Genomic DNA, 25,130 nt, shown 5'->3' with positions numbered 1-25,130 from the left:
TGTTAGGTGCGCACAAGCGCGGGAGTCCGCTAAAAGCGCGCAAAATAGCCGCCCTCATCCAGGCTGAGGCCCTGGAGATGCTCGATTGCTTGGACCCGTTCTGCCTCGTGGGGACCTTGCCGCGCCGTTTCAGCCGCTTGGATGTGGGAATACCGGCTAGTGGCATGTTCATGTAGCACGCAGGTCTCGATGCAATCGCTAGGGTGAGCTGCTTTACCTTGAGGAGCTGCTGGCGTAGGGGGTCCGACTGAACACTGAAAACAATCTGGTCGCGTATCATGGAGTCGGAGGCGGACTCGTAATTACAGGGCTGCGCAAGGATGCGGAGGTGGGTGAGAAAGGACTGGAAAGGTTCATCCTTACTCTGCAAACGCTGTTGGAATACGTAGCGGTCAAAACTTTCATTCACCTCGATGTCGCAGTGACTGTCAAACTTGAGGAGGACCGTCTTGAATTTTGATTTATCTTCACCATCAGCAAAGTTGAGAGAACTGAAAATGTGGATGGCATGTTCCCCGGCCGTGGATAGGAAGAGAGCGATTTTCCTGCTGTCTGAGTGGTTTCACAGGTCGGCGCAACATTGAGGGCCGAAAGGCCTGTACTGCGCTGTAATGTTCTATGTTGTATGAGGCAGCTTCCCGGTCTGTGGCTTCAAGGTAGAGTTGAAGCGTTGTTTGAATATCTTCCAGTTGTCCCCTAGGTTGCCGGTGATGCGGAGCGGCGGCGGCGGGCGGACGCTGTCCATTTTGCAGGGTGGCTGTATGCTGGTGGAAGGCAGATCACTTGCAGGTAGGTCTAAGAAGTTCTAACATCCCTCAACTACTGGTACCATGATGTGTTGGGTGCTCTGGATCCGTTGAACACATACAGGCTACCAACACTTAAAATAGAACAACACTATTTTATTAAGCTAGAAGCAGTTGAACATACTTTCACTGTGGGTTAACACAATGTTAGATTAAACTAAAGACCTATGCCTGTCCTAACCAGTCTATGCACTCAGCACATGGTGAAGATCTGTGCTGTAAGCTGTAAGCTCTGTCCTTCTGAGAGGCTGCACCCCGAATGAGCGGGAACTCTGATGCCCCCTGTCTTTATAGTGAGTGTGCTCTAACTGGTGATTGGCTGCGGTGTTGTGTGTGTTGATTGGTCTTGCTGTGTGTCCATCAGTGTGTGTGTCTGCACCATGATATACTGGTGTATATTATGACAGAGGGGGCTAGCCCTCCCAAACCTACAATTCTACCACTGGGCAGCGACAGCAGAATGGGATGGATTAAGGAGCCAGAAGCCGAGTGGGTGCGCGCGGAGGAGGCCTCCTGCAGGGGGACATCGCTCCTGGCCCTCGCCACGGCGGCACTCCCATCCCTACCCAAGAAACACTCCAGCAGCCCAGTGGTGGTAGCCACCCTCCAGAGCTGGAACCAATTGAAAATTAAATGAAAATCGCTTATTGTCACAAGTAGGCTTCAATGAAGTTACTGTGAAAAGCCCCTAGTCGCCACATTCGGGCGCCTGTTCGGGGAGGCTGGTACGGGAATTGAACCCGCGCTGCTGGCCTGCCTTGGTCTGCTTTAAAAGCCAGCTATTTAGCCCTGTGCTAAACCAGCTTTGGCAATAATTCAGCCTGACCAAACTGTCTGACAAAGCCACCCATCTGCAATAACTATATGTTCATGCCAGCACTCACAGACGTCATCTTTAAAAGGTAGAGACAGGACGGGGAGACATTGACAGTCAGGGACCTATACACCGACGGCAGGGTCACAACACTGGACGAACGGAGAGATTCCAGCTATCTAGGGGCAACAAACTCAGATACCTGCAGCTTAAACCCTCCTACAGAGGAGACAAGGACATTCCCGCAAGCACCGCAACGGACTCTACTAGAAAAACTACTGTACGCAGACATACTAGGTAGAAGGAACTGTAGCGACATGTACGAACGACTGGTAGAGAGGGCCGACACTGTACTGGATGCGATGAGGAGGAAATGGGAGGAAGATGTGGGGCTCGAATTAGGGTGCGGACTCTGGAGCGAAGCACTACTTCGGGTCAACTCCATCTCCACGTACGCAAGACTCAACCTAACGCAACTAAAAGTGGTACATAGAGCCCACTTAACAAGAACCCGAATGAGTAGGTTCTTCCCGGAGGTGGAGGACAGATGTGAACCACCTAAAGCTGCAGGTTGGCTGTCCGACCTATCGGAATTTCTCGAAATGGAGAAAATCAAATTCGCCATCTTTTGTGAGGGCCACGAAGAATCCAGCATGAGTTTTAAGGATACAAAGTAATAACATTTATTTACAATAACATATATATATAACAGTGGCAGCAACTTCCCTTGCTGCACATTCCTTCCTGCTGGTTCCAAACTGGCCAGCTTTATTTATACTTGGAGTTTACTAATGGTTTCTCCGCCCCCCTCATTGGGGAAGCACATACTCCATTGTCATTAGTCCCCAGCCAATGGTAAGCAGGCAGGTTATAACATGCCTCCCCCCCCAAAGTCCAAGGAATCCACCGAAGACCCTGGCGAAGGAGGGCGCGGACTCGTTTTGCCACAGGCCGGACACCATTTGCACGCGGCGCTGGATCAGGCGGCGTGTAACGAGATGGAGACTGGCGCTTCCGTGATGAACAGCGTAATGGTTGTACACCCACGGGCCGTGGACCCGAGGATTCCCCCTCTGATGCGTCCTGTGTCTCCATCTCGGAGTCAGAGTCTGCTGCTTCCGTCATGTCAGCGTCTCTATCTCCATTCGGTTCCGTAACGACCTGCGCAGGCTTCGAGTGAGGCACCAGTGGAAGATTGTGAGGACTACCTTCCCTTGTCTCTGGTCTCTGCGGCTGTTGAAATGAGCTCCGGGGGCGGGGAATCTTTGGAGGGGATAGTCTTCTGGACCGAACGTGGTCTACATGTTTGCGCTGGAGACGACCCTGGGCTTGCACCTGGTAAGATATAGGGCCCGTTTGGCGAAAGATTACGCCAGGAACCCACTGGGCACCACCAGCAAAATTCCGAACGAACACTGGGTCACCGGGCGCAAACTGCCGAATCGGCCGATGCCGAGAAAATCCCTGTCCCTGCCATTCTTGTGTACGGCGTACTTTTGCGTCAATGTCCGGGAAAACCATACTAAGGCGGGTGCGAAGTCTCCGGCCCATTAGGCGTTCTGCAGGAGCTACCCCAGTCACCGCGTGGGGGGTGGTCCTATACGTAAACAAAAAGCGAGCCAGTCACGTGTCCATTGATCCGGAAGACTGCTTCTTTAGTCCTCTTTTGAATGTCTGCACTGCGCGCTCTGCCAACCCATTTGAAGCCGGGTGGTAAGGGGCAGTGCGGATATGGCGGATGCCGTTCATCTTCATGAACCTCGTAAACTCCTCACTGGTGAATGGAGTGCCGTTATCCGTGACCAGCACCTCGGGGAGGCCATGCGTGCTAAAGGACAAACGCATCTTTTCAATTGTTGCGCAGGACGTTGTCCCCTGCATCTTATGCACCTCTAGCCATTTAGACTGGGCGTCAATTAATAGAAGGAACATGGATCCTTGAAAAGGGCCTGCAAAATCCGCATGCAAGCGTGCCCAAGGCCGCCCTGGCCATTCCCAGTGATGTAGGGGAGCGGCCGGCGGAAGCTTCTGATGCTCCTGGTAAATGGAGCAGTTTTGGGCCACCTTCTCAATGTCGGTGTCGAGGCCTGGCCACCAGACATAACTCCGGGCCAACATTTTAATTTTGGTCACACCTGGATGCCCAAGTCTCTTAGTATCAGCTCCTGGCCTTTTTCCGGGACAATCACACGCGTCCCCCACAAGAGGATGCCGTCTTCCACGCTGAATTCTGACAGCTTGGAGGAAAATGCCCGCAACTCGCCTGGGAGCTGTCTATGCTGCCCACCATACAGGACTATGTGCCGAACCTTTGACAGGACTTGCTCCGTCTGGGTCCACTCACGGATCTGTGATGCCGTGACAGGAAAGGTGCCCATAAAATTTAGGGTTGCAACCACCTCACCGGTCGTGGGGGTCGACATAGGGCCGGTCGATAAAGGCAATCGGCTCAGTGCATCGGCATTTGCTATCTGCGTTCATGGTTTGTGCTCCAGAGAATATTCGTATGCAGCAAGCAACAAAGCCCAGCGCTGGATCTGTGCGGAAGCAATGGGCGGTATTGGCTTATCCTCTCTGAAAAGTCCCAGCAGAGGCTTATGATCAGTCACGATAGTGAAATGGCGGCCATACACGTACTGGTGGAAGACTTTCACTGCAAAAACCACTGCCAGGCCCTCCTTCTCGATCTGCGCGTACCTTTTCACCGCTGCAGTCAATGTGCGGGAGGCGAAAGTTATCGGTCGCTCGGCCCCGTTCTCCATCTTGTGGGACAGGACGGCCCCAATACCATACGGGGATGCATCGCATGTGACGAGCAAAGGCTTTCCAGGATCATAGTGGGTTAGTAACCCAGACGACAACAATTGTTGCTTTACCCGCCGGAAAGCGGTTTCTTGCGGCTGACCCCAAACCCAGGTGTGATTTTTCTTTAGCAGAAGGTGCAACGGGGCCAGCGTAGTTGCCAGATTGGGGAGGAACTTCCCGTAATAGTTTATGAGACCGAGAAAAGAACGAAGATGCGAAGTGTCAGTCGGGGCGGGGGCCTGTTGAATCGCACGCACCTTCTCTGCGACGGGGTACAAACCTTCGCGGTCCACCCGATAACCTAGGTAGACTACTTCCTTTGCCTGAAATACGCACTTTGTGCGACGTAAACAGACTCCAGCCTTCGAAAGGTGTCCAAGGACAGCCTCCAGATTTTCCAAATGTTCCTGCTCCGACGTCCCTGTAATCAAAACGCATCTAAGTAGACAGCAACACGTGGTAAACCTCTCAAAATGCCCTCAATAACACGTTGAAAAATAGCGCAGGCAGAGGATACTCCAAAGGGCAACAGTGTATATTCAAACAGGCCCCGGTGTGTATTAATCGTTACATATGGTCGGGAAGCAAGGTGCAGCTCCAACTGTAGGTAGGCGTGACTCATATCAAATTTTGTGAAGGAGAGTCCGCCTGCAAGCTTCGCGTAGAAATCCTCTATGCGAGGCATTGGATATCGGTCGAGTCGGGAAGCCGAATTCACTGTAAGTTTATAGTCGCCACACAAGCGAACTGTGGCATCTGGCTTCATTACAGGTACAATTGGAGCTGCCCAGTCAGCAAAACTGAAGGGCCTGATAATACCCAAACTCTCCAAACGAGTTAACTCCCCTTCTACCTTCTCGAGCAAGGCATAAGGCACCGGGCGCGCCTGGAAATAGCACGGCGTGGCTCCTGGTTCGACTTGGATATGGGCTACGGCCCCTTTTATTTTCCCCAAACCAGGCTGGAATACATCTGGGTATCGTCCTAGCATCTCAGTCAACCCTTCAGAAACTGTTTGGAGGATGTGCTGCCATTGCAACCGCAAATGGCGCAACCAGTCCCCACCCAACAGGCTGGGCCCATGGCCGCGCACCACGATAAGTGGGAAACGTCCCTCCTGGCGTCCATAAACAACAGGGGTCATTGTAGTTCATAAGAACATAAGAACTAGGAACAGGAGTAGGCCATCTGGCCCCTCGAGCCTGCTCCGCCATTCAATGAGATCATGGCTGATCTTTGTGGACTCAGCTCCACTCTCCGGCCCGTACACCATATCCCCAAATCCCTTTATTCTTTAGAAAGGTATCTATCTTTTTCTTAAAAACGTTTAAAGAAGGAGCCTCAACTGCTTCACTGGGCAAGGAATTCCATAGATTCACAACCCTTTGGGTGAAGACGTTCCTCCTAAACTCGGTCCTAAATCTACTTCCCCTTATTTTGAGTCTATGCCCCCTAGTTCTGCTTTCCCCGACCAGTGGAAACAACCTGCCCGCATCTATCCTATCTATTCCCTTCATAACTTTATATGGTTCAATAAGATCCCCCCGCATCCTTCTAAACTCCAATGAGTACAGTCCCAGTCTACTCAACCACTCGTCATAATCTAATCCCCTCAACTCAGGGATCAACCTAGTGAATCTCCTCTGCACTCCCTCCAGTGCCAATATGTCCTTTCTCAGGTAAGGAGACCAAAACTGAACACAATACTGCAGATGCGGCCTCACCAACACCCTATACAATTGCAGCATAACCTCCCTAGTCTTGAACTCCATCCCTCTAGCAATGAAAGACAAAACTCGATTAGCCTTCTTAATCACCTGTTGCACATGCACACCAACTTTTTGCGACTCGTGCACCAGCACACCCAGGTCCCTCTGCACAGCAGCATGTTTTAACATCTTACCCTTTAAATAATAATCCATTCTGCTGTTATTCCTCCCAAAATGGATAGCCTCACACTTGGCAACATTGAATTCCATCTGCCAGACCCTAGCCCATTCACCTAACCTATCCAAATCCTTCTGCAGACTTCCGGTATCCTCTGCACTTTTTGCTTTATCACTCATCTTAATGTCATCTGCAAACTTTGCCACATCACCTATGGTGCCCCCAGAACCGGCGTCCACGACGGGGTCGGCGCCTACAAGTTTGACACGGACATGGCTCCTCATCCATTGGTTCTGGAGAAGGCTCCCTTCGGGGAGGAATGTCCGACGGCCACGGGCGTCGGTCCGGACGTCGCCTTGCCCAAGGTACTGCAGGAGTGCGGGGGGGACGTTTTCGGATGGAAGGGGTTGCACCCCAAGGCATGCACTTCCATTCCCTGTAGCTCCTGCACTCCTCGTTCTGCACTCTCTCGGGACAATACTATTTGAATGGCCTGTTGTAAAGTCAATGTTGGCTCAGCTAACAACTTTCTCTGGGTGGCCGCATTGTTCATCCCGCAATCCAAACGGTCGCGTAACATTTCTGACAAGGTCTCACCATAGAAACAGGACTCTGCAATCCTACGTAGCTTGGATAGAAAGTCGGCAAGGGATTCTCCAGGGGTCCTCTCAGCGGTATTAAACTGGTAACGCTGGACTATCGTGGACGGGGTTGGGTTAAAATGTTGCCCCACTATATTCACAAGTTCATCAAACTTGGAGTAGCCAAACACAATTGAAAGGGGAGTAACAGAGAAGAAGGGGGTGGGGGCAGGAAAGGGGGGAGGAGGGGATACAGGGAGGGAGGGAGGATGAGGGAAGGAGAACAACAGAGGGGAGCCAGAGGGTAGGAAAGAGGAGGGAACGCAAACTGGGGGGAAAGCACAGGAAACGACAACGACCACAACAAGCAGAACAAGGCAAAAGAGAGAAAGAAAGTGCAGTTGGAAGGAACGACAGACGGCCGAAGCTGAGGCAAATGGGCAAAAACAAAAAAGAAAACCGACCAAGAGATGCCACCCAGGCTCCCCTTCCACCCGATTTTGTTTTGCTTGTTGTGTATACTAAAAACAAGAGAAAAGAAGGGGGGAGAAAGCAGAAAGCCTTACTGTCATGTTGTAGCGCACAAAGACTCCGAGAGACGAATAGAGTGAAGTCGATGAGGCTTTATTAAGCGTGACTGTTCCCCCGCAGTTCAGTAGTAGACTGCCTGCGGGGGAGGACTCCTGGTTCTTATACTCCGCCTTCAGGGCGGATCTAGAGGTCAACGGCCAACCAGAACCCGGGATCTGTCAGCCAATGACATCACGGCTTCACAGTCCCACATGACCCCTAATTCATACTACCACATTCACCCCTTGTTAAAAATGAACCCGGCGGGGTGATGCTTCGCATGGTGGTAAGGGTTTACAAGGCTGGTCCTGGGAGGAAAACTTTCGCATGTTATTACAGTATGTACAAGGTGTTTTTTTCGAACTATTTACAGTAATCGTCAGGAGAAAAAGACAAAATGTTCTCGTTAAAAGTCCACATATTGTAGTGTTAGATCGACGCCACGAGTCGGTCGGGCGGTCTGGTCGTCCGTGTCAATCGCCTCGGCCCCGGTGGTGGTGGTGGTGCTTGTTCCGGTGTTGTCGTCTCCGGGAGCCTTACGGTTTCAGCTTGGGCTTCACTCCTGGTCGGGCCTGGGAGGAGGACCGATCCTCCTGGGAAGGGGGCGGTCGCGGGGTGCGGCGGTGGCAGGAAGGGGGTGATTGGTGTCGGGGGGGTGTGTGTGTTGCCGGTGGGCGCCAGATCTCGCAGGGAGACCGTGTCCTGTCGGCCGTCGGGGTACTCCACGTAAGCGTATTGCGGGTTCGCGTGAAGGAGGTGAACCCTTTCGACCAACGGGTCCGACTTGTGCGCCCGCACATGTTTCCGGAGCAAGATGGGTCCTGGGGCCGCCAGCCAGGTCGGCAGCGACGTTCCAGAGGAGGACTTCCTGGGGAAGACAAGGAGGCGCTCATGAGGCGTTTGGTTAGTGCTAGTACACAGTAGTGACCGGATGGGGTGGAGGGCGTCCGGGAGGACCTCCTGCCACCGTGAAACCGGGAGGTCCCTGGACCGTAGGGCCAGTAGGACGGTCTTCCAGACCGTGCCGTTCTCCCTCTCTACTTGCCCGTTCCCCCGGGGGTTGTAGCTGGTCGTCCTGCTCGAGGCTATGCCCTTGCTGAGCAGGAACTGGCGCAGCTCGTCACTCATGAAGGAGGACCCCCTGTCGCTGTGGACGTATGCGGGGCAACCGAACAGTGTGAATATGGTGTTCAGGGCTTTAATGACTGTGGCCGTGGTCATGTCAGGGCAGGGGATGGCGAATGGGAAGCGGGAGTACTCGTCCACCACATTAAGGAAGTATGTGTTGCGGTCGGTGGAGGGGAGGGGTCCTTTGAAATCCAGACTAAGGCGTTCAAAGGGGCGGGAAGCCTTAATCGGGTGCGCACCATCCGGCCTGAAAAAATGCGGTTTGCACTCTGCGCAGATGTGGCAGTTCCTTGTGACTGTACGGACCTCCTCCAAAGAGTATGGGAGGTTGCGGGACTTAATAAAGTGGTAGAACCGAGTGACTCCCGGGTGGCAGAGGTCCTCGTGGAGGGTTTGGAGGCGGTTAATTTGTGCGTTGGCACATGTGCCGCGGGATAGGGCATCGGACGGCTCGTTCAGCTTTCCGGGACGATACAAGATCTCGTAGTTGAAGGTGGAGAGATCGATCCTCCACCTTAAGATCTTGTCGTTTTTGATTTTGCCCCGCTGTGCATTATCGAACATGAAGGCTACCGACCGTTGGTCCGTGAGGAGAGTGAATCTCCTGCCGGCCAGGTAATGCCTCCAATGTCGCACCGCTTCCACTATAGCTTGGGTTTCCTTTTCCACTGAGGAGTGGCGGATTTCTGAAGCGTGGAGGGTTCGGGAGAAAAAGGCCACGGGTCTGCCCGCTTGGTTAAGGGTGGCCGCTAGAGCTACGTCGGAGGCGTCGCTCTCGACCTGGAAGGGGAGGGACTCATCGATGGCGCGCATCGTGGCCTTTGCGATATCCGCTTTGATGCGGCTGAAGGCCTGGCAAGCCTCTGTCGACAGAGGGAAGGTCGTGGTCAGTATTAGGGGGCGGGCCTTGTCTGCATACTGGGGGACCCACTGGGCGTAGTATGAAAAGAACCCCAGGCAGCGTTTTAGGGCTTTTGAGCAGTGAGGGAGGGGAAATTCCATGAGGGGGCGCATACGTTCGGGGTCGGGGCCTATTATCCCATTGCGCACTACGTAGCCCAGGATGGCTAGCCGGTTGGTGCTAAAAATGCACTTGTCCTCGTTGTACGTGAGGTTCAAGGCTTTAGCGGTCTGGAGGAATTTTTGGAGGTTGGCGTCGTGGTCCTGCTGATCGTGGCCGCAGATGGTTACATTGTCGAGATACGGGAACCTGGCCCGCAACCCGTGTTGATCAACCATTCGGTCCATCTCTCGTTGGAAGACCGAGACCCCGTTTGTGACGCCAAATGGGACCCTTAGGAAATGGTATAATCGCCCGTCTGCCTCGAAGGCTGTGTACTTGCGGTCACTTGGGCGGATGGGGAGCTGATGGTAGGCGGACTTGAGGTCCACGGTGGAGAAGACCTTATATTGGGCAATCCGATTGACCATGTCGGATATGCGGGGGAGAGGGTACGCGTCTAGTTGTGTGTACCTGTTGATGGTCTGGCTATGGTCTATGACCATCCTTTGCTTCTCCCCTGTCTTTACTACTACCACCTGTGCTCTCCAGGGACTATTGCTGGCCTGGATTATGCCTTCCTTCAGTAGCCGCTGGACTTCGGACCGAATGAAGGTCCGGTCCTGGGCGCTGTACCGTCTGCTCCTAGTGGCGACGGGTTTGCAATCCGGGGTGAGGTTTGCAAACATGGATGGGGGCTCAACCTTGAGGGATGCGAGGCCGCAGATAGTGAGTGGGGGTATTGGGCCACCGAATTTGAAGGTTAGGCTCTGTAGATTGCACTGGAAGTCTAATCCCAGTAATGCGGGGGCGCAGAGTTGGGGAAGGACGTAGAGCCTGTAGTTTTTGAACTCCCTCCCTTGCACCGTTAGGGTAACTATGCAGAAGCCTTTGATCTGTACGGAGTGGGATCCTGCAGCTAGGGAAATCTTTTGTGCGCTGGGACGGATGGTCAAAGAACAGCGTCTTACCGTGTCGGGGTGGATAAAGCTCTCCGTGCTCCCGGAGTCGACCAGGCATGGTGTCTCGTGCCTGTTTATCAGCACCGTTGTCGTCGTCGTCTGGAGCGTCCGGGGCCGTGCTTGGTCCAGCGTCATTGAAGCCAGCCGTGGTTGTAATGGTTGAGCGTCTTCTTCGAACCCCGTGGAGCCGTCGACGCTGGGGTCCGTTGTTGCCGTCCAAGATGGCGTCGGGGGTGAACAAGATGGCTGCCCCTATGCATCGCACATGGCTGGGGGGTCACAAGGTGGCGGCGGGGGTGGACAAAATGGCCGCCCCCATGCGTCGTACAGGTCTGGGGTGGTCCAAGATGGCGGCGCCCCTCCTCCCCTCGTGGTGGCCGGGACCCAAAATGGCGGCGCCTGCGGGTCGCACATGGGGCGCTGGGGGGGTTGGGGAGCGTTAGGAACACGCAGGACTCCCTCTTCTCTGGGGACAGCGGTGGCCGGGACCCAAAGTGGTAGCGCCGGCGGGTCATACATGGGGCGCGGGGGGGGGGGGGGGTTGGGGAGCGTAAAAGGCGTGCAGGGCTCCCTGTTCTCCGGGGAGAGCGGTGGTCGGGACCCGAGGTGGTTGCGCCTGCGGGTCGTACATGGGCGCTGGGGGGGGGGGGGGGTGGGGGGGGGGGGTGTTGGGGAGTGTAAAAGGCGTGCAGGGCTCCCTGTTCTCCTGGGACCCCGGCGACCTCCCGGGACCGGCACACAGCCGCGAAATGGCCCTTTTTCCCGCAGCTCTTACAGATCGCTGCGCGGGCCGGGCAGCGCTGCCGGGGTGTTTCGCCTGGCCGCAGAAATAGCAGCGGGCTCCCCCGGTGCGACTTGGCGTTTGAACCGCGCAAGCCTGTGGGGTGTCCGGGGGAGGGGGGTGGGTTTGTCGCGACGGGTGCGTACGGAGCCCAATGGGCTGCCGCGCGGTCGGGGTCGGGGTGTTTCGCGCGGCCACGTCTAGGGAGGCTGCTAGGGCCCGTGCCTCTGAGAGTCCTAGCGACTCTTTTTCTAAAAGTCTTTGGCGGATTTGGGAGCAGTTCATACCTGCCACAAAAGCATCGCGCATTAACATGTCCGTGTGTTCATTTGCGTTCACCGGCGGGCAGCTGCAGGCCCGTCCCAAAATTAGTAGCGCGGCGTAGAATACATCTATCGATTCTCCGGGACTTTGCCGTCTCGTTGCGAGTTGATAGCGAGCGTAAATCTGGTTTACTGGGCGAACATAGAGACTTTTTAGAGCTGCGAACGCCGTCTGGAAATCCTCTGCGTCTTCGATGAGAGAGAAAATCTCCGTGCTTAACCTCGAGTGCAGGACCTGTAGTTTTTGGTCTTCTGTGACCCGGCCGGGAGCCGTTCTGAGGTAGGCCTTGAAACAAGTCTGCCAGTGCTTGAAAGCTGCTGCTGCGTTCACTGCGTGGGGGCTGATCCTCAGGCATCCCGGGATGATCCTGAGCTCCATAGTCCTTTAGTCACGCTTAATAAATTGTAGCGCACAAAGACTCCGAGAGACGAGTAGAGTGAAGTCGATGAGGCTTTATTAAGCGTGTCTGTTCCCCCGCAGTTCAGTAGTAGACTGCCTGCGGGGGAGGACTCCTGGTTCTTATACTCCGCCTTCAGGGCGGAGCTAGAGGTCAACGGGCAACCAGGACCTGGGATTTGTCAGCCAATGACATCACGGCTTCACAGTCCCACATGACCCCTAATGCATACTACCACACATGTGTAATGAATTTTTTTCTTTTTTGCTATTTTGTATATATACTTGCTCTGTTTTTATTTTCCGACCCTTTGTTTTTTTTAGTTTTTAGTGTTTTTTTAATTTCTTTTTGGTTTCTCTGTGTGTATAGCTGTAAGTATACCATGTATAAAACCCAATGAAGACATTTATATTAAAAAAAATTCTCGCTGCTGTCAAGGCACCGGACGCGATCTGACGTGAAACATGTATCCATCACCCATCGCATTTCCTGATTCCAGCGTCGGCCGATGGAGAATCCCGCACCAGATTCTAACGGACCCTTAATTATTTTGAATATGGTTTTCCCGTTCACTCAGCGCCAGTGAGGGTGGGAATGGAGGTAGGCCAGATGAAGTGTGGGACTCATTTAAACTTCCTATGGCAGCCATCACTGCGGCTGCAGGTCGTCCTGAGGGAGAGGTCTGCAATTCATGCCAATGCCTTCCCATTGCACCAGGGGGAAGGGAGACTCACAGTTCATTTCATTGATGCAGAGCTGGGTGTAATGCTGGAGATTATGAGGGAGTGGAGAGAGATCACCATGTTGAGCAACAGGGCACCTCCGTGTTCAGTGTAATCTCCCTCGACTTCCTCTTCCTCCTTGTCTGTTACTTCCTGATTCTGCTCCTCTCTGAATTAGCTGTCTCTTTCTCGGCCTTCACTTCTCTGGAAGGGTATGCCATGGAGAGAGTGGCAGACTACCACAATGATCAAAGCCGCTGCAGGGGGGCACTACCCGACCAGTCCAGGCCTCAATGCATCTGTCCGAGCCTCATATAAAGGAGTGAGTAGTCATCCCTTCAAGGGATTTCCCTTGTCCCCCTTGTATCCATCTATGCACTTTAGGAGTTGGAGTGAAGATCATAGGCAGCCTTGATGAGTGGAGGATGAAGGAGTCATAGAAACCATCAGGACAACAAGTACACACATGGGGGAAACTCTTGTTGTGGCCACAGGCCAGCTGAACATTGGGGAATAGAAGCCTTTCCTGCTGGTGGATCTCTACGGGCTGGTTTAGCATAGTGGGCTAAACAGCTGGCTTGTAATGCAGAACAAGGCCAGTAGCGCGGGTTCAATTCCTGTACCGGCATCCCCGAACAGGCGCCGGAATGTGGCGACTTCATTGAAGCCTACTTGTGACAATAAGCAATTATTATTGTTATTATCTCACTGGCCGGGATTGCCACATGGGTGCAACTTGCTGATGCCCTCCACACGGAGAATCCAGTGCCCTCTGTCACTGCAAGGCTGTGCCTGTTGGTAAATGAATGCACTGTCCAGCTCTGGCAAAGGCGGTATCAGTGACCAGCAAGATGCAGTACTCTGCAGCAGCTTGTGAGATGCCACTGAGGAATGCCCGCAATGAGGGTTTTATTGCCTCGGGGAGGCAGTGGCGTAGTGGTATATTCACTGAACTAGTAATCTAGAGAACCAGAGTCATGCTCTGGGGATTTGGGTTTGAATCCCACCATAGCCCCGTGCTGCAACCCCTCAGACCTTCCCCCTGACCCTGCAAGCCTGCGCGGCGAGATGGACAACGCTGTTTCTTCTGCGGGCAGGCGAATCATCCCCGCCCGCGCTGCCCGGCCCGCACCACCACCTGCAAAGGGTACGGCAAGAAGGGCCACTATGTCGGGGTCTGCCAAGCCCGCGCCGTGGCCGCGGTCTCCAGCGACTATCGGCAGCCCCCCTTTCAGGCCCCGGCTGCCCAGCACCCACCGCCACCCCCCTATCCTCAAGCCGCGCGCGACCCACGGGTGCGGCCATTTTGCCCCCTGGCCACCACGCTGGACGGGTGGGCGACGCCATTTTGTCCCTTGCTGCCGCCATCTTCTTCATCCCCGGACTCCATGTGCGGGGAGAAACATAGGATGGTCATTGACTACAGCCAGATCATCAACAGGTTTACGCAGCTGGATGCGTACCCTCTCCCCCGTGTAGCCGACCTGGTGAACAGGATTGCGCAGTACAAGGTTTTCTCCGCGGTGGATCTCAAGTCTGCCTACCACCAGCTACCCCTCCGTAATGGTGACCGCCAGTACACTGCCTTCGAAGCAGATGGGCGGCTCTACCACTTTTTAAGGGATCCCTTCGGTGTCACGAACGGGGTCTCGGTCTTCCAGCGAGAGATGGACCGAATGGTTGACCGGTACGGCTTACGCGCAACGTTCTCGTATCTTGATAACGTCACCATCTGCGGCCATGACCAGCAGGACCATGACACCAACCTCCGCAAATTTCTCCAGACCGCGAATATCCTTAATCTGACTTACAATAAGGATAAATGCGTGTTTAGCACCGACCGTCTAGCCATTCTAGGCTATGTAGTGCGAAATGGAGTCATAGGCCCCGACCCTGAGCGCATGCGCCCCCTCATGGAGTTCCCCCTCCCTCACTGCCCCAAGGCCCTAAAGCGCTGCCTCGGCTTCTTCAGCTATTATGCACAGTGGGTCCCCAATTACACAGACAAGGCTCGACCCCTGATCCAGTCCACAACCTTCCCCCTGTTAACGGAGGCCCGCCAGGCCTTAAGCCGCATCAAAGCAGACATTGCTAAAGCCACGATGCGCGCCATCGACGAGTCCCTCCCCTTCCAGGTCGAGAGCGATGTGTCCGATGTAGCTCTGGCGGCCACCCTCAACCAAGCAGGCAGGCCCGTGGCTTTCTTCTCCCGCACCCTCCATGCTTCCGCAATTCGCCACTCCTTGGTCGAAAAGGAGGCCCAGGCGATAGTAGAAGCTGTGCGACACTGGAGGCATTACCTGGCCGGCAGGAGATTCACTCTCCTCACGGACTAACGGTCGGTTGCCTTCATGTTCGATAATGTGCAGCGGGGCAAGATTAAGAACGACAAGATCTTGCGGTGGAGGATCGAACTCTCCACCTACAATTTGAGATCTTGTACCGTCCGGGGAAGCTGAACGAGCCTCCTGATGCCCGGTCCCGCTGCACTTGGGCCACCGCACAAGTGGACCACCTCCGAGCCCTCCACGAGGACCTCTGCCACCCAGGGGACACTCGTTTCTTTCATTTTATCAAGACCCGCAACCTGCCCTACCCCATCGAGGAGGTCAGGACAGCCACCAGGGACTGCCAAATCTGGGCGGAGTGCAAACCGCACTTCTACCAGCCAGAGAGGGCGCACCTGATAAAGGCTTCCCGTCCCTTTGAACGCCTCAGTCTGGACATCAAAGGTCCCCTCCCCTCCACTGACCACAACACGTATTTCCTGAACGTGATTGACGAGTACTCCTGGTTCCCATTCACCATCCCCTGCCCAGACATGACCACAACCACCGTCATCAAGGCCCTCCAGGGTATCTTTACACTGTTCGGTTTCCCCGCATACATTCACAGTGATAGGGGGTCCTCCTTTATGAGTGACGAACTGCGTCAATTCCTGCTCAGCAAAGGCATCACCTCGAGCAGGACGACCAGTTACAATCCCCGGGGAAACGGGCAGGTTGAGAGGGAGAACGGCACGGTCTGGAAGACTGTCCTGCTGGCCCTACCGTCTAGGAATCTCCCAGTCTCCCGCTGGCAGGAGGTCCTCCCGGTGGCCCTTCACTCCATCCGGTCGCTGCTCTGTACTACCACAAATCAGACACCTCATGAACGTCTCCGTGTTTTCCCCAGGAAGTCCTCCTCTGGGACCTCGCTCCCAACCTGGCCAGCAACACCCGGACCCATCCTGCTTCGGAAACATGTGAGGGCGCACATATCGGACCCGTTGGTCGAGAGGGTCCACCTGCTGCACGCCAACGCCCAGTATGCCTATGTAGCGTTCCCTGACGGCCGCCAAGACACAGACTCCCTTCGGGGCCTGGCGCCCTCCGGAGCCCCACGCGCACCCGCACCAGTGCCCCCACCCCCACCATCCCCGCAGCACCTGACCGGAGGGTCAGTACTCCCGCTGCCCCTGCCTAGGCCCGAACAAGCACCGACGCCCCCTACAGGCGCCCTGCCCCCCCCGCCGACTTTTCGCCCCAACAGCACCGCCTAGGGGTGACGAAGCTGCCTGGGAGGACGACACCACGTTCCCGGAGTCGCAACCGCCGGGACCCCCATCAGGATCACCGCCGAAGCCCAGACGCTCCAGAAGGACCACCAGGCCACCCGATCGACTGATTGCTGTACCATGAACACTTTGCTATTACCCTCAACATCACGGCACCTCCATATCTGGTCCTACCATGCGAAAGGCGACATTAACGCTGGCCATCACCCCGCCGGGCTCTTTTTTTAACAGGGGGTGAATGTGGTAATACCAGGTATTGTGGTACCTGAGAGGTAGATGACCATTGGCTAGACCAAGGAGTCTACCATTGGCTGATGTACATAGCTCCGCCTTGAGAGGCGGAGTATAAGAACCGATGCCATCCCAGCAGCCTTCACTTTCTGTATCAAAGCTGCTGGGGAACAGTTCTAGCGGATTAAAGCCTATTAGTTATGACTCAGCTGGGGCGAGATTCTCCGACCCCCCGCCGGGTCGGAGAATTGCCGGGGGCTGGCGTGAATCCCGCCCCCGCCGGTTGCCGAAGTCTCCGGAACCGGAGATTGGGCGGGGGCGGGAATCGCGCCGGGCCGGTTGGCGGGCCCCCCCTCTCGATTCTCCGGCCCGGATGGGCCGAAGATGGGCTAAAATGCCAGTCCCGCCGACGTAAATTAAACCACCTACCTTACCGGCGGGACAAGGCGGCGCGGGCGGGCTCAGGGGTCCTGGGGGGGGGGGGGGGCGATCTGGCCCCGGGGCGTGCCCCCGCGGTGGCCTGGCCCGCGATCGGGGCCCACCGATCCGCGGGCGGGCCTGTGCCGTGGGGGCACTCTTTCCCTTCCTCCTCCGCCACGGTCTCCACCATGGCGGTGGCGGAAGAGACTCCCTCCACTGCGCATGCACGGGAATGCTGTCAGCGGCCGCTGACGCTCCCGCGCATGCGCCGCCCGGAGATGTCATTTCCGCGCCAGCTGGCGGGGCACCAAAGGCCTTTTCCGCCAGCTGGCGGGGCGGAAATCCGTCCGGCGCCGACCTAGCCCCTCAATGTTGGGGCTCGGCCCCCAAAAATGCGGAGCATTCCTCACCTTTGGGGCGGTGCGATGCCCGTCTGATTTGTGCCGTTTTGAGCGCCAGTCGGCGGACATCGCGCCGTTTCCAGAGAATTTCGCCCCTTGTCTCGAGAGTAATTGATTGCGCATCAATAGGGATGGGCAGAAATGCTGGCTCAGCCCATGACGTCCACATCCCATGAACGAATGAAAAAAACAAGGAAGGCAGGATAAGGTTGGTTCTTGGGAGAAATTAGTTGCCTGATCCCTCTGCAAAATCGCCAGATCCTGTAATGCATGTCAAACCAGATTTTGTCAGGCATAAACATAATTGAACAGACCTTCAAGTCTCTGAAAACAACCCCTGCAGTTCCCGTATACAGAAACATAGCACTGATATTTTGACTCCTGTTAACTTATGGTAATTAAAAGTGACTCACTTCCTGTCCGCTTCAAACTCAGGTGACTCATCTCCAAAACGTGGGATCAGTTATCTCAGCTAGACTGACCTACAAATGATCTGTGACTCACACAGGTAACCAGGAGAAAGTTTTCCAAATATCGAGCAATTGCGCACCCTTTGTTGATGATTTTCCATCCATTAGTTTTAAACCTGGGAGCGCTGAAATGGAAAATCTCTCTTTGCTCCCACAAAGGATAACCATAACAACACAATGTAAATGCAGTATAACTACAGCTCAGATGTAAACCGAGTTATAATAAGGTTCCAGCTGGACATTCAATGGGCTGAGAACTTCTTAACTGCTTTTCATTGTTTTTGATTGTCGGAGAGATTGGGCGATTTTGTCTGCACTCTCCTAGCACAAATTGGATCATTGGGTTGAATAATGTAGGGCTGGATTCTCCTTCGGCTGGATCCTTCATTTCTCCGGCAGTGTGGGGTGCCCACAATGGGAAACCCCATTGGCTGGCTGCCTGGACGGAGAATTCTGCTGCCAACGGGGGCGCACGGGACGGAGAATCCCGCCCATGATCATTATTATTGTCACAAGTAGGCTTACATTAACACTGCAATGAAGTTACTGTGAAAAGCCCCCAGTCGCTACATTCTGGAGCCTGTTCGGGTACACAGAGGGAGAAATCAGAATATCCAATTGACCTAACCTGCACGTCGTTTGTGACTTATGGGAGGAAACCGGAGCACCCGGAGGAAACCCACGCAGACACGGGGAGAACGTGCAGACTCCACAAAGACAGTGACCCAAGCCGGGAATCAAATCCAGGTCCCAGCACTTGAACATCTTGATCCATGGACGAAACCTTTGTCCCCAAGGCCTTCACCAAGGATGCCACCTGTGCGGTATTGGCCTGGGTGGCACACATGATTGGCACCACCTCCTGCAGGCTGTTGGATTCCTCGGGCTGCACCTACAGGAGCTGGGTGGTTGCCGACACCTCTTTGTGGAGTCCCTGGCTCTGCGTCTGCATCTCCACTATCAATGGGAAGCCCAAAATCCATCCAAACAGCAGTTAGTCCATGGGGTCAGGCTGCCCTCCTACCTCAAACTGCTGTACTGCTGCATGTGTGTGGTGTGCACCAGATAGTGCCCCAGGAGCCTCTTTGCTAACGTGCCCAACCGAAGTGAGTGTCTCTGGCATGGTGGAGGGTGTTGGAGACAGTTGTGACGGGAAGTCAGTGTCATCCCCAGACTGGTGCTCTGGGGTGTCTCGGGCTGCGGGTCAAGGGCTCCCGTTGCTGTCCGTACCCTCCTCCTCGCTGCTCTCCTCATGGGGTTGTGGTTGGTGTCGGGGGCAGCAGATGGGCCCGGCTCATTGCCAGGAGATCCTGAAAGACACAAGTGCAGATGCATGATTGGACCACGGATTGGGGTGGCAGGGGGTGGTGGTGGAGGGTGGTGATGGTGGTGGGGGGGGTGGTGGTGGATTGGGTGTGGGTGATGTCATAATATCCACTCATATATATAATGAGATGCAGACAGGCAGTGATTGACACACAGGATAACCAATGAACACACACAACACATAACAACCAATCACCAAACAGGAGACCACCACTATAAAACACACAGGACATTAAGACTCTCCCTCTACAGGACACAGCTACTGAGACAGTAAGAGTGCACAAGCCAGTGAGCACTATCACCATGAGGTGGAGAGTTAGTCTGGTCAACTCACAGCAGATTATGTACAGCAATCAGGAAGTTCAATAAAACAGTGTTGGACCATCTCCTGTGTCAGAAGCCTGTTTCTAGTTTCACTGCATCCAGTTGCAGTCAACGTTGAACCAACTCACTTAACACATCATGGTACCAGAGTGCTATTAATTCTAACGACCCTACCTCGAGTGCATCTGCAATGACCAGCAAGCAGCCATCCAGCGGCATGGAGAAGATCCAGCCTCCTCCGCAACTCCGGACCTCCGGCAACCTCGGCGTCAACTGGAAAGTCTTCAAACAAAAGTTCTCCCTGTATATCGAGGCCTCCGACCTCGAGGCGGCATCGGATGCCAGGGAGATCGCGCTGTTCCTGGCGACTGCGGGGGATCACGCCATCCACATCTATAACTCGCTTACGTTTGCCGGTGGTGAAGACAAGACAAAGTTCAAGACAGTTCTGCTGAAATTCGACAGCCACTGCGACATTGAGGTGAATGAGAGTTTTGAACGGTACATCTTCCAACAGAGGCTTCAGGGTAAGGATGAACCTTTTCAGTCCTTCTTGACCCATCTCCGCATCCTAGCGCAGTCATGTAATTATGACTCGACCACTGATTCCATGATCCGGGATCAGATCGTTTTCGGGGTCCAGTCTGACTCCCTGCGGGAGCAGCTCCTCAAAATCAAACAGTTGACCCTCTCCGTCGCCATCGAAACGTGCGTTGTCCATGAGCTTGCCAGGAATCGCTACTCCCGCATCAGGGCGGCAGAAACTGCAAAACTGGCCTCCCACGAGGCAGAAAGGGTGCAGGCCTGAGCGCAAATGCAAGGCCTGAGCATCGAGGAGAGTGGCCGTTTTGCGCGTTTTTCTCGGGTCCCCACGCATGTGCGCCACAACCGGGTGGACGATGAGGCCGAAGACCCTGAGGCGCATGCGCGGACGTCGGCTGACTGCACAGCGCATGCGTGATGGCGCACAGATCGTGCTGACGTCAGCGTCATGACGTGTCTGAATTGTGGCTCCGCCCATTTAAAGCGGCAATGTCCAGCCAAAGGCAGGCGATGTCTACAGTGTGGAAAGCCTGGCCTTCTACAGGTCCGCTCCACTGAACAACAGCCAGCGATCCCAGCTGCAGCGCAGACGTGTCCGCTGCGTACAACAAGGCATGCAGGATTCTGATCCAGACAGCCCAACGGACCCCGATGCTGACTGCCTCGAGTCTCCATATCGGGTGGGCCTCATCACCACACGCGAGTTGGTCTCTACCGTGCCTGCCAACCGCCTTTCGATCCTCAGTGTGGATCCTGACAACGAGTGGTGTGCCGTCATCACGGTCAACCAGTCTCACATCCGATTTAAATTGGACACTGGCGCGTCTGCGAACCTCATTTCACAGTCGGACCTCAACAGCATCCAACACCAACCTAGCATTCTTCCACCAGCCTGCCAGCTCCTTGACTACAATGGTAATGCCATAGCTGTCAGTGGGTCGTGTCAGCTAGGTGTCTCTCACAAGGCAATCAAAGCGACGTTAAGGTTCAAGATCATCTGGCCTAACAAGGCATCCCTGCTCGGGGTGGGGGGGGGGGGAGGGGCTGTGGTGGTGGGGAAGGGGTGTGTGGCAATGGGCTGTGGGGGGGGGCTGGGTGGTGGTGGGGGGGAGGGGGGGTGTGGGGAGGGGCTCTGGGAGTGGTGGGGGGTGGTGGTGGTGGTGGGAAGGGGGGGTGTGGGGACGGGCTGTGGGAGTGGTGGGGGGGCTGGGTGGTGGTGGGGGGGTGGGTGGTAGTGGTGGGGAGGGGGGTGTGTGGGGAGGGGCTGTGGGAGTGGTGGGGGGGTGGGTGGTGGTGGTGGGAAGGGGGGGTGTGGGGAGGGGCTGTGGGAGTGGTGGAGGGGCTGGTGGTGGTGGTGGGGAGGGGGTGTGGGGAGGGGCTGTGGGAGTGGTGGAGGGGCTGGGTGGTGGTGGTGGGGAGGGGGTCTGTGGGGAGGGGCTGTGGGAGTGGTGGAGGGGCTGGGTGGTGGTGGGGAGGGGGGTGTGGGGAGGGGCTGTGGGAGTGGTGGGGGGGGGGGGCTGGGTGGTGGAGGGGTGGGTGACACACGTGCCATGAGGAACAGCAACTCAGCTGGGTCACACTTGCTCGCCCGATGCTGACCTCTGCCTCGGTGACTGCCCCCTCCCCTGGGCCCACCAATCAGGTCCAGTGCCCGCTGCTCTGTTGTGGCGAGGGGCCGCAGGTCTGGTGCTCCCCCTCCAGTCTACTCCCTCTCACAGCAGTTGTGGGCTGACTTCTCCTGGGGGAGTGGGGGGTGGGGAGAGACAACCCTATCAACTTTCACATTCTCCACCAGCTGCTCCAGTGTTTGTTTAAACTTGACTATGGAGGTAGTGGGAGTGGGGCGGGGGTGAGAGTTGTGGCGCTGTACCCTGTTTTGGCACCCTCCTCCTCGTGGACGCAGGGTCCCAGACAAGAGGATGGGACATCCCCCTCCCGAATGTGAAGACCCTAATTGGAGAACACAAAGAATTAGATTCATGTTACTCAGAGGCCCTCTTCCCATTCCTCTTTGATGCATGTCTCCTTTCTGCTCAATGGCCAACGTCTGCCAAGGCTGGGGGTAGGGGGGGGGGGGGTTAGCAGGGACCAACTAGGAGGGGTCTTCCCGCGTGCCACCCCCGGGATCGGGGTGGCCTGGCACGGACGGACATTGCAAGACAAGATAGCAAAACGTGTACAGGTAACAGGCCCCTGGCTGTGCACTCTGCTGATTGCCCACTGCGGCCTGTAAATATGCAGTGTCACCGGTTGTACGAGTGCCCCACTAGGCTACCCCCGTAGGAACCCTCCGAGCCCAACTGACCCACCAACGGGACGGGCATGGCCTTGGACATCTGGTGGCCCACCTGATATTGGCACTCCTCAGTTCACTCATCGGAAGTGCAGCCCCACTGCAAGTAAAGCGGGGAAGCAGCAGTGCATACCCGGGACTGCAGGTGCACGTACCGTGGCCTCTGGCACCCACCCTGGTATACTGCCTTCCTCTAACACCAACCCACCACCCACCCCACCTGGCACACTCGCTCCACCCAGCCCAGCCCATCCCTCACTTCCTTCAGATAAAGGATGGAGGCAGTTTGGAACAGGTCAACAGGTGTTTATTTGTAGGTGTGCATGGTGGTGCCATTGCTATGTACATTAACTGTGCCCTAGCCCCTAATGCTATCCTATGTGCTGCACCCATGCCAACTTAACTATAATATTATAGTTATATTATATTATAATATTTATTCTCCCAAGTAGGCTTACATTGCAATGAAGTGACTGTGAAAAGCCCCTAGTAGCCACACTCCGACGCCTGTTCGGGTGCACAGAGGGAGAATTCAGAATGTCCAAATTACCGAACAAGCACGTCTTTCGAGACTTGTGGGAGGAAACCGGCGTGCCCGGAGGAAACCCAGGCAGGCAGACACAGGGAGAACGTGCAGACTCCACAGACAGTGACCCAAGCTGGGAATCGAACCAGAGACCCTAGCGCTGGGAAGCAACACTGCTAACTGGTGTCTACCTTTCTAATCTTACATGCTCCATCTAAGTGGGCCCCCAGGCGATACATCAGATGTGGAGGCAGCCTGATGTGTATCCCACCCTGTGACCTGGGTTCCCTTTGGCGGCCATCTTCTGGAGTGACTGGGCCTGGTCATGCTCAGAGTGCCAAAATGCCACTCTGTTCTGCCTGCTGCCCATCAGACGCGCCAGTGAGAGATAGGGCGGATTCAGAGAGGCTGAGGGCGGATTCAGAGAGGCTGCGGTCTTCCAGCACCTCCCCTGCGGGAGTCATCGCACGGGCCCTATCGCCTCCTCCTCCCTCGGGCTGCTCAATTGCCACGGCTACTCCTTGGGACTGGGGTGCGGTCAGAGCGAGCTCTGGGGGCTCTGTCGTAACCTGGCGCTACCAATCCTGGAGACCTGCTCTCATCTCAACCAGGGTCCCGATGCTTGTGGCAATGGAGCACAGGGTCACATGCCTCTGGGACTGTGCCACATTCCTCTGTGACAGGCAGCGCCCAGCCAATGCTCTCACTGCCCGCAGCCAGGGCCCGTTGTGATTGGCCACACTCTGGCACCCCAGAGCAAGGCCCATGTGGCCCTGGTACATGGCTTTCTGTGTTAGGGCTGTACTGTCCTGCGTGTCAAACGGAGAATCCACCCCAGTGCTTTTCAAACTTTGTTTCCCAGGACCCACTATTACCAACTGGCTGACCTTCGGGATCCACGCCGGCTGACATTCGCGAAACATTATTATTGCTTACCTTTAAGCCTGCTCACAAACTCACTTGCTTTGTCATCCAATGTTACATTTCTGCTAAGGACTTCAGCTGACAATTTAAATTCTCGCTGCATCCTTTGAAAAAAAATCAAGAGGCTCGTCCTCAAACTTAGTCTTCAAATGCCTCTGAAATTTAAGAGTTCTGAACTCTCATTTGCCAGTACGTCCCTGTATATAACACACATGGGCTTTGCATTCTGATTTGCATTGGCACAGTTAATAAAGCCACACATCAAGAAATCATATTTGTACTGCTTTTTTCCCAATTTCACTTTTTCCTTTGTTAGCTGTTCATCAGATGGTCAGGAGCTCTGGATACAGCTCACACCAGCACTGCTTTGTCCTGTCATGGACTCTCCTGTGCAGCTCTCTCCATCAGATTCAGTTGTAAGATCCTGGCCTGTTGTGTTTCTGGCCCTGTCTTCCTTATTACAAAATGACCCATCTTCAGTTCTTCACACAGTCCTGTTGCTTGCTTAATGGCAACTACAAAATGGAGTAATCTCACCTCCGTAATTTCACGGCCGAAGCAGAAACGTATAGGACGCGTGACATCAGTATACGTACTGGACGTGAGACCTGCTCTCTGCCACCGCTTCTAGCGGGAAGGCTCCATCATTAATATTTAAAGGCCAATCGCAGCCGACCTTCTCAACGTAAAAGCCGATCGCGACTGTTGAGCGCTTCTTCCGCGATCAGGGACAATCGCTCCGTGACCTTCCCGACATTTGCCCGCGACCCACCCACAGGTCGCGACCCTGAGTTTGAAGTACCATGTTCTAAAAAATAGACATTGAATCAACAGCAGTCTGGAGACAAGGACATTATTCAATCGACAAAAGCACTCAGATAAACCTTGGATGCCCAATTTTTTGTAGTCTTGTTCTGTTTAATTTATTTTTAAGATATCATTTTAAAAGTGTATATCTTCAGTCCTGTACTGGGCATGACACTGCATTGGACCCAGCTGTGTTTGTTGACCCCATGCCTGGTACCTTCATTGCAATATCCATCCAGAGTTCCTTGGTGGGAGGGTCCTGATGCAGTTGGTGAGGAAGCGCATCACCTGCCATTCCTGGGCAGCCCCGAGAACCTGAACACTGATCCTTGGGGCCACCCTTTGTCTGTTCAGAGACCTGTGCCAGTTGGTCATTTTCTTCTCGATGCTGATCACAGATCAGGATGCACTGATGAGGCAGGTGCAAGCAATGGGCTGGGGGAACCGCTGAAGAACAAAAGCTTGACGCTGGATATTTGGAGAATGATGTTGGGTTTCAGCTGAAGAGAAGGTGGAGTCTGGGGATCTGCTT

This window comes from Scyliorhinus torazame, chromosome 6 (assembly GCF_047496885.1).
Source record: "Scyliorhinus torazame isolate Kashiwa2021f chromosome 6, sScyTor2.1, whole genome shotgun sequence".
NCBI lineage: Eukaryota > Metazoa > Chordata > Chondrichthyes > Carcharhiniformes > Scyliorhinidae > Scyliorhinus > Scyliorhinus torazame.
Note: the sequence above shows the minus strand (reverse complement) of the source record.